Below are 10234 nucleotides of genomic sequence, written 5' to 3' on the forward strand. Positions count from 1 at the left end.
GGAGGGAAGCTGTGAGAGGGAACACATTTTAAGGAAGTGGGATCATTTAGCTCTTCAACATTTACACTTTGAAATTCCTCTAGTAGAAAATACTTTCAGTCTGGGATGCTGTTTGCATAGTTATTGAAGTATCTTGCCATTCATCCAAGTATGTACTGATGACTAGCAGCAATGACATTTTTGGAAATGTAGAATCTTACGCCCCTCCCCAGTCCCACAGAACCAGAATCTGTATTTTAACAAGATCCCCTAATGATGATACTTAGGAACACTGAAGTTTGAGAAGCAATGATATATCACATAGGCAAAAGTTTCTCTACTGTTTGGATAAATGCACTAGTAACATTGCCTTTACAAAGAGGATGAGACAGATAATGTCTAAACACAACAGGCTGAATCTCATCAATGAACACACAATCTCGCCAGTCAACACTGCACCTCCTGCTCTCTGGGAGAATTCTGTACCATTCATAAATAACTGGGGCAATGGAACATACCAAAAAAGATACATAGAGTTTGTAATCTGTACCTGACTGCTTCTACTCTAAACTTCCTTACTCTTTTTTGACTTGTCCTGTTTACCCATATGCCTGTGTTCCCTAGGGAGATTAAAGACACTTTGGGGGAAAAGAAAAAGATATTATACATCTTTCCTTTCTTCCCATCTCAAACTGCTCCCTCATCCCATAGTAGCTAATGTAGGGAGACTCCCTGAAACTACTGCTACAGAGTGAAAGATGAAATGCTCCTGATTATTGTAAATACAAAATTGCATGCAGGATTGTGTAAGGACAATGCCAATTTGGACTGCCAGAATGAGCCAACAGTGCTTGATGTGCTTCCCCTTGCAGAGAGCCTATGAACAGACGTGCAGTCAGGAACATTTCACATCACCAAGATTCCTATTCCAGAAAAGCAGATGTTCATGGCTCTGGGAATGGAATGCGACCCTTGTGGAGAGCCTATAAATGGATGCATGAGGGGCACCTGTTCATATGGATAAGACAGGGCTATAAAAGCCCTCCTCTTGCCACGGCTCTTCTAGGCCTCTTTAGGGTTACAGCATATGCCCTTCTGAGAATTTCTGGTCTAACTGGTTGTCTAGCTTTACATCCTGTTTCTATGGATTGTTCGTAACCAACTTTTGCTGCAACTGTTACTGCTGATTAATATCTTGCTAATCATAGGTTATGGGAAGACTGTGTTTCTGTTTTAAGGCTCTGTTAGAACTTACTGATGCACACACTATATTGTAAATTCTTATGTCTGTATACTGTAATTATGCATACAGATGTTATGTTAAAGAATTACTTCGTCCCCATGTGACCATCTCACCTCATAATCAAATGACCCTAAATCCCTCACTAACCTACCCTACCCTCACTAAACCTAATAATAAATGCTGGTATATCCAGTACGTTGGCAGCACCTTGGGACCAGAAGGCAGTGACCCCCCGGACCCAGCTTTCACTCTCTTGTGTGTGTTTATTATTTCTCGACCTGCCGATCCGCCTGGGAATGAAGAAAGAGCCCTGTTGCGTTGTGGGCTGCTGGCCAGATCCCGCAATAAACTAATGTAGTATAGTCTACATACATGGTACTAAAGAAACATTTGTTGAACTTTTAATAAAGGATCAATAGAGACAATTTTACTATGAAAGATGCTTCTTTTACCCACAGGAAACAGAGCAAGGGAAAGACATATACTGCATTGTCATAGAGCAGAGAACTACAACCTTTGACCTTGCTTTTGTTAATAAAGCTTAATAAAGCTTAATTTATCCGCGTGCATTTCTGTAGTCTGTGGCTGCTTTTGTGCTGCAGTGATGGAGTTGAGGAGTTGAGACAGAGACCAGATGGGCCATAGTGACTAAACATGTACTAAAACATGTACTATCTGGACATATACAGAGAAAGTTTGCCAACCCCCATGACAGAGCTTGGGCCTGGGTCCTTAAAGCTACTCAACACTAGATTGTGTAGGATATCACTGCTGACCTCCTTGGGCTGGTTAACACAGCAAGGGTGACCTAAATTGCACAAGGCAAGGATTTAATTGAGGCATGAAAAGTCCTTTCAGGGGAAGCAAAAGTAGCCAGCAGTGAGTCTCCTTCCTGGTCTTTCAAGCCCAGACTCTTTTTCATGGAACATTTAATACAACATTTGAGTAGCACCAAAGTTTAACTTACACTTTGATGATCAAAACACATTCTCCTCCCTCGTCTTCCTCTAAACGATATGTAATTGAGTAAATTCTGGAAAAGCATTCATACAACTTGTTCTGTGAACCTTAACATTCCCCAGTATGGCCTCCTCTCAGCTCTGCCTTCATGTGTGTGCCCACAAATCTTCTGAACCCCCAGAGGGAAGGAAAAACTCTCTGCAGGACCTCTCTCTCAAACTCTGCTTAAATTACACTTCTATACTCTGAACAGACATTCAGAACAGCTTGTACCATCTCACCAGGCAAAGCCTGCTAATATTTTCCTTATATATGAGACCTTTGTCCCCTAAACATAATTGAAGATTCGTCTGCATTTTCTTGTTTTTGTATACTCATCTAATTTATCCACCAGAGTTCAATCAGAAAAGTGGATACCTAATATCAAATATTTAATAAAATGTATTAGTATCACTTCATTTATATTTCAGTATTTATTATTACTATTACTATTCTTTTTTTCTTTTTCTTGAGCTGAGTCTCACTCTATCCCTCAGGCTGGAATGCAGTGGTGTGATCTCGGCTCACTGCAACCTCCGTCTCCTGGGTTCAAGCGATTCTCCTGCCTCAGCCTCCCAAGTAGCTGGGATTACAGGAGCCCACCATGACTCCCAGCTAATTTTTGTATTTTTAGTAGAGATGGGGTTTCTCCATGTTGGTCAGGCTGGTCTTGGACTCCCGACCTTGTGATCCACCTGTCTCAGTCTCCCAAAGTTCTGGGATTACAGGTGTGAGCCACTGCACCTGGCCATATTATTACTATTACTATTCTTCTGCTTTGAATATACTGCTACTGAACACTGTGAGATTTCTAAGATAGGCTTTCTCAGTCAAATTTTTCATTAAAGAAGATATTTGCTATTTATCAATTGGATGGAGTCAGTAGAACAGGTTGGAGCCAAACTTGTGCCTCTACTTCCAGTCAGTGCCTCTCATCTTTGTCTTTCTTCTCTGGGAGTTAGGATCAGGATCATGTTTGCAATCTCACAACAACTCCCCCAACCCACTAGGAGGACACATACCTCATCTAATTGGGCCAGCTAGAGCAGCCCTTGGCTGTTTTTGCTTCTTCCTGCCTAAATTTGTAATGTCCTGAGGAGGGCTATTCTAAATGTAAATTTTAAGTCTTTTTCAAGTCATTTACCTTTCTGTGTCAAGGATTTGCTAAAGAGAGAAAGTGCATTACATGGATATAGATTTCCACGAACATTGCCAATGTTGGTTACATAATACTTTGTGAGTCATTTTGATTGTTCTAAATGTATATGGACAGATCAAATATAAAGACGGCAGTGGCCCTGAACCCAACTACTTATTATTGCCTGCCAACATGAATGAGCCAGTTTGGTTATTCACCTTTGTTAGAGTTAAATGCGAGTTACAGACCTTCTCACACACTCAGTAACAGGTTACAGTAAAAACAAATGCCAAGGCAAATTCAGCTCAACATATAGGCATTTATTAGTATGAAAGCCTAGGACAGTCATACATTCCAGTGCCAGGCTTCCATCCTTTTAAGTGCTCCAAGAGTGCCCCGAGTAAACCGTATGATTAAGGCAGGTGCTTTCAGCAGGATTTGGCTAACCACATAGTTAGAAGGCCTAATTAATCAGTAAGCTAATATCCTGGGAATACCATCTACTATTTTCTCTCAATTCTTAATTTCCTGCAACATCAGGGAGTACCTCTGCAATATTTTACCAGTGCACATGTCTTGCACATCACAGATTTGTAATGATGTACTCTTAATCTCTTTTGTTATTTGACAAGACCCCAGTGTTGTTCATAGATAAAGATAGCTAAGTTTCTATAACAGCTGCCTCTGGACTGTGACCTTTTGTGTGCAATGTGTACACCTGATTAGGACAACTAACTGTCCTGCTATGGTTTGGATGTTTGTCCTCCAAAATGCGTGTTGAAATGTGATCCCCAACGTTGGAAGTGGGGCCTAATGGGATGTGTTTGGGTCTTGGGAACGGATTCCCTCACGAACGACTTGGTGCTGTTCTCAGAGTAATGAGTGAGTTCTCACTCTACTAGTTCCCATGAGAATTCCTCCAAGAGCTGGTTATTAAAAAGAACCTGGCGGCCGGGTGCAGTGGCTCATGCCTGTAATCCCACCACTTTGGGAGGCCGAGACAGGTGGATCACAAGATCAGGAGTTCAAGACCAGCCTGATCAACATGGTGAAACCCCATCTTTACTAAAAATAAAAAAATTAGCTGGGAGTGGTGGCACGCAGGAGGCTGAGGCAGGATAATCACTTGAACCCGGGAGGCAGAGGTTGCAGTGAGCCGAGACCTCACTGCACTCCAGCCTGGGCAACAGAGTGAGACTCCATCTCAAAAATAAATAAATAAAATAATAATCATAATCATAATCATAAAAAGAAGCTGACACCTTTCCCCTCTCTTGACTCCTATGTCACCATGTGATCTCTGCATATGCTGGTTTCCCTTCACCTTCCTCTATGAATGAAAGCAGCGTAAGACCCTCGTCAGAAGCAGATACGGGTGCCATGCTTCTTATAGAGCCCGAAGAACCATGAGCCAAATAAAACTTCTTTATTTGGTTTTTTTGAGATAGAGTCTCACTCTGTTACCCAATGGTATGATTTCAGCTCATGGCAACCTCTGTCTCCTGGGTTCAAGCGATTTTCCTGCCTCAGCCTCCCGAGTATCTGAGATTATAGGCATGCACCACCACACCCAGCTAAATTTTTGTGTATTTTTAGTAGAGACGGTGTTTCACCATGTTGAACAGGCTGGTCTCGAACTCCTGACCTCAGGTGATCCTCCTGCCTTGGCCTCCCAAAGTGCTGGGATTACAGGCATGAGCCACCAAGCCTGAAGAAATTTATAAACAGCAAAGCATTCAAGAAGTGACATGATCACGTTTAACAACCTACAATCAGATACAGGAGCAATACAATGACCTAAAGTTGGAATTTATAATTAAAAAAGAAACAGGGCACAACAATTTTAAAAATTTGCAGCTTGGACATGTAATAGAGAAGAAAAGAGCATTTTAAAGTGAGAAATCCAAGAGCTCTGTGGAGAAAGAGAGATTAGCATACCTTAAAAGTAGATAGGCGATAAGAGTAAAAGAAAAAATAAAAGGAAAAAAGACCCCAAAGACATTTCAGAAATCTTTGAGGTAGGCTCTCCCTAGATACCCTAGGTCGAGGGCTCAAAGGGCCCCCAAGTACTACTCAGGTTGCATCTCTGGAGGGGGCAAGCTGTAAGCCTTGGTGGCTTCAATGTAGTGTTAATTCTGAGGATGGGCAGAAAGCAGGAGTGAGGAAGCTGGGCAGCTTCCACCTAGATTTCAGAGGATGTGTTGCTAAGTCCGGGTGCCTAGGCAGAAGCGTGATGCAGGAGTGGAGAATTACAAAGAGACTCTATCAAGACAATGCCAAGCAGAAATGTGGGGATGGAGCCACCACAGAGAGTCTTTGCCAGGGCACTGCCTTGTGGAGTAGTGGGAGCAGAGCTATTGCCCTGCCTATAGAATTATAGAACCTGCCCAGAATTATAGAACCACTGGTAGCACGTACCCTCAGCCTGGAAAAGCCACAGGCATTCAATTCTAATGCATCAAAGCAGCCGTGTAGCCTGCACCTAGCAAAGCCATGGAATTGGAGCTGCCCAAGGCTTTGCAAGGCAACTTCACACTCGTGTACCCAAAATATGGGACCTGGAATGAAGGGAGATCATTTTGGAGCGTTAGGATTTGATGTCTGCCCTGCTGGCTTTTGACTTGTGTGGGGCCTGTTATTCCTTTCTTTTGGTTGATTTCTCCCTTTTGGAATGGGAGTGTTAACCCAATGCCTGTACAACCATTGTATCTTGGAAAAAAATAATTTGTTTTTTATTTTACAGGCTCATAGTGGAAGGAACTTGCCTTGAGTCTCTTATGAGTCTTTAGACTTTAGACCTTGAGACTTTAGACTTTGGACTTTTGAGTTGAGGATGGAATAAGTTAAGACTTTTGGGGACTAAAAGAGATAATTGCATTTTGCAATGTGAGAAGGACATGAGGTTTGTGGGACGAGGAGTGGAATGCTGTAGTTTGGATGTTTGTTCTCCAAACCTTATTTTGAAATTTAATCCCCAGTGTTGGAGGTGTTAGGGTCACAAAGGTAGACCCCTCATGAATGGCTTGGTGCTGTCCTCAAGGTATTGAGTGAGTTCTTACTCTATTAGTTCCCGGAGAGATTGTTGTTAAAAACAGCCTTACACCTTCCCTCTCTTTCCTGCTTCCTCTTCCCTGTGATCTCTGCACACATCAGCTCCCCTTTACCTTCTGCCTTGAGAGGAAGCAGCCAGTGGCCCTCACCAGATGCAGATGTTAGCACCATGTTTCTTGTACAGCCTACAGAACCATGAGCCAAATAAACCTCTTTTCTTTATAAAATACTCAGCCTCAGGTATTCCTTTGTAGCAACACAAAGGGACAAAGACACCCCCCTAGGTCTTATATTGAAAGAAATACGAATATACATATCACACTGGCTGTGCTGAAGAAATTTCAGTGTTAGTTACAAACTAGATAACATTTCCCATGTTCTCACTATCTCCGATTTGGCATTTATTCATTTTTTTCAGCCAAAGGAACATGCACTGGGCTCAAGCCCTGTATGACACAGGGGTTATAACACCTAGAGCTTTGTCCTCCAGCAGCCTCGCCACTCAAAGCGTGGTCAATGGATCCACAGCATTTGCATCATCTGGAATCTTGTTAGAAATGTATAAACTCAGGCCCTACCCAATATCCTCTGAATCAGAGTTACCTAAACAAGGTACTCTGGTGCCCCTATGCATGTGAATGTTTTCAGATGCGTGGTCTAGGAGGGTAGAGGTCTTCGAATACTACAGTGCATCAAAATTACCTGGGGATACTTGTTAAAAATTGCATATTCCTGAGCCTACTTTCTTAAAGTCAGGATGAAGCCCAGGAGTCTACAATTTAACAAGCAGGCAATTGTTCTGCAGGTGGTCCTGTGACATCTTTGAGATATACTAGACGGTTGTAGGGCAATAAGAGCAATTTGGGGATAAGGGGTAGAGGGGGAGGTCATGTGAGTCAATATTGAAATGAGAGTATCTTGAGTTTAAAACTACTGTGCTTTGTGTTGCTGGCATTGAATCCTTTCTTTTTTGGGGTTTGAATGGAACAGATCGCTCTCCTAATTGCTGCTCCAGCTGGGAAGGGTCACAGACTTGAATATCTAGTGCTGCAAGAGGTCTTTTTCATAGCTAATGCATATCAAATAATTTAGGCCATTTCTGCCTCTGATAAAATGGATTTTTGACAGAAACGAGGAGGTCCAAACATTAGTCATGACAGAGTGCTAATCACAGAGTATTAAGATACTTGTTTATTATTATTTAAGCATTTCATTCACTTAGCATTTTTCTAAGGTAAACTGCTTTACATTTGTGTGAAGGGAAAGGGATAGAGCATGTCTACCCAAATGAGGCCTATGAGTTGTCCACTAAAGCCTAACAAATGAATGGCAATCCTATTTTTAAATAGATAAACCAGGGGGAAAAGTTAATGATATGCCCAAGAGCAACTTTATGTAACTATGACTGAGACACTGCCTTTCAATTCTATCTCTAGTCTTAGATTTTTGAGACAAGTTAACAAGGAAAAGGTTTTCAGGTAACCTAGATTGCTGTTCTTATAAGTGCTTGTTATAGCTGTAGTGAAATAAAAAGAAGCACCAGGTGGGAGGAACACATTATCACCCATAAAAACGAGCAAGAAAGGATTCATTTTAGGCCTGCATATTGGATAAGAAGTGAAAAGACCCATCAGAAGAGTGCAGTTCTGGAAATTTGCTAATTTTCAGGCCATCACTTAGAGAGGAAATTCTCACTCCAAAACAAGATCTGTTTTGAGGTTGTTGCCTGGGTGACCCAGTGTCTTCAGCAGTTGTTGAAAGGGATCCTGGTCCCTTAGCTCAGCAATTCCTTTTCCCAGAATTTATCCTGCAGAAAGACACAGATGAGAGTTCCAAGATGGGTCTATAAGAGTGTTTACAACAGCTTTATTTGCAGTGGTGAATAATTGAAAACCACACAAATATATGTTAATAAGAGGGGAGATGAATAAGTTTTAACATCTCTATGCAGTGGAATACTATGTAGTCATTAAAAAGAAAGAAATATCTAGATTATTTACATGAAAGTATGTCCAGTTACTATGTAAAAAATGCAAGAACAGGCTGGGCATGGTGACTCATGCCTGTAATCCCAGCACTTTGGGAGGCCGAGGTGGGCGGATCACGAGATCAAGAGCCAACATGGTGAAACCCCATCTCTACTAAAAACACAAAAATTAGCCAGGCGTGGTGGTGCGTGCCTGTAGTCCCAGCTACCTGGGGGCTGAGGCAGGAGAATTGCTTGAACCCAGGAGACAGAGGTTGCAGTGAGCCGAGATCATGCCACTGCACTCCAGCCTGGTGACAGGGCGAGACTCCATATCAAAAAAAAAAAAATGCAAGCACAGTATGTGTGGACCATAATATATAAAATGATAGTATGTGAACAGGAAGTAACATATCAAAGACTATATAACAAAATATTGATGAGTTATCTTTGAGTAAGGTAGAATTATGGGGAACTTTTGTATTCAAATATATACTTATTTATTTAATAATCACATACTTTTAACATGAGAAATGAAGAGATATATTATAAAGCTTCCTGAGAAATGAGCAGTCCTAGCCTATTTATTCCAAACTATTATTTTATTTTATTTTACTTGATTTTATAGATGAGAAGTTTGAGGTCCAGGAATTGACTGGCCTGAATTCCCCAAGTCATTCAATATCCAAGGCATGCTAGAAAATTCAAAAGAGCAAAAGCCTGACTTTACTGGAGAAGACTTTCGGAGTCTCCAGTGTTGTGCTAGGGAGCAGGGGAAAGCAGGGAGATCAGCATCAACAGAAAAGAAAGCTCAGCCAGAGATCTAGAAGAGGGAAACAACGCTGTACATTTCCTTCAAATTAATAATCTGGCAGTTAATTTTTGAACTGACTGTAATTTGTATGTGACACCTTCTGTCAACACTATCAACACAAGTTGCTTTCATTTCACACTAGCTTGTTAGCTAGAAGGGGCGGCGTTGGTCCAGGTTTCACTATGCTTACATGGGCTGCCATCAACTTGATCTCTTTGGCTGGAACCATTGGACAATGTCTTAAGCAGAAGCAGGTGACCATTTATAAATGTGATTTATGTTTAAAGAGATAAGGTACCCCACCCTACCTCCACCCCTATACCTTTTATCAAATTTATATACCCAAAGTTCCAAATCTTGGAGAAGAGTCTCTTAGGAACACAGGCAGGAGAGTGGTATGGCGATGGTTCTAGAAGTTAGGGCATCTTGAGTATAGTAATTCTATAGTCTTAGCTAACTATGGGTTTTGAGCAAACCACTGGAAGTGGTGCCTCAGTCTCACCTGTGTCAGTGAAAGTATTCACTTGATCTACCTTGTAAATATTAGATGAAAAATTATATTGTCAGATAGGGCTTCCTTGTTTGCATATTGAAAACTTCTGTAAATTAAACTGAAAACCCCAGCACTCCAATCCTGACTGCCTTTTTGCAGGGTATGACTCATACATCCTTAAGCTGCATTCTAACCAACCAACTTTCTCTGTCTTTTTCTTGTTGATAGAACCTTGCTATTTTGTCTTATCTTAGGGAGGCCCTGTCTTCAAAGGAGACGTACTCTGTTTCAGGATGTAACTGGTATTGGGCTAATCTAATCATGTGGTCTCGCCTCCTTGCTAACCATGTCTTTGAAAAGAAGTAGCGTCTCTTCTGTTTGATGAAATCTAATAGGATGCCTTCTCAAAACTTCTAGGAAAGGTTTTCCTTCGTGCTAAGAAGAGACAATTAAGGTGAAACTTTCCTCTTTCTGCAACCAGCCATAGTCAACAGCAAATGCTGCCTGATTGCACGGAAATCCTGCCAACATGAGAGGAAAAGGGAGAGAAG

The sequence above is a fragment of the Piliocolobus tephrosceles genome, chromosome 4, assembly GCF_002776525.5.
Source record: "Piliocolobus tephrosceles isolate RC106 chromosome 4, ASM277652v3, whole genome shotgun sequence".
Classification (NCBI taxonomy): Eukaryota; Metazoa; Chordata; class Mammalia; order Primates; family Cercopithecidae; genus Piliocolobus; species Piliocolobus tephrosceles.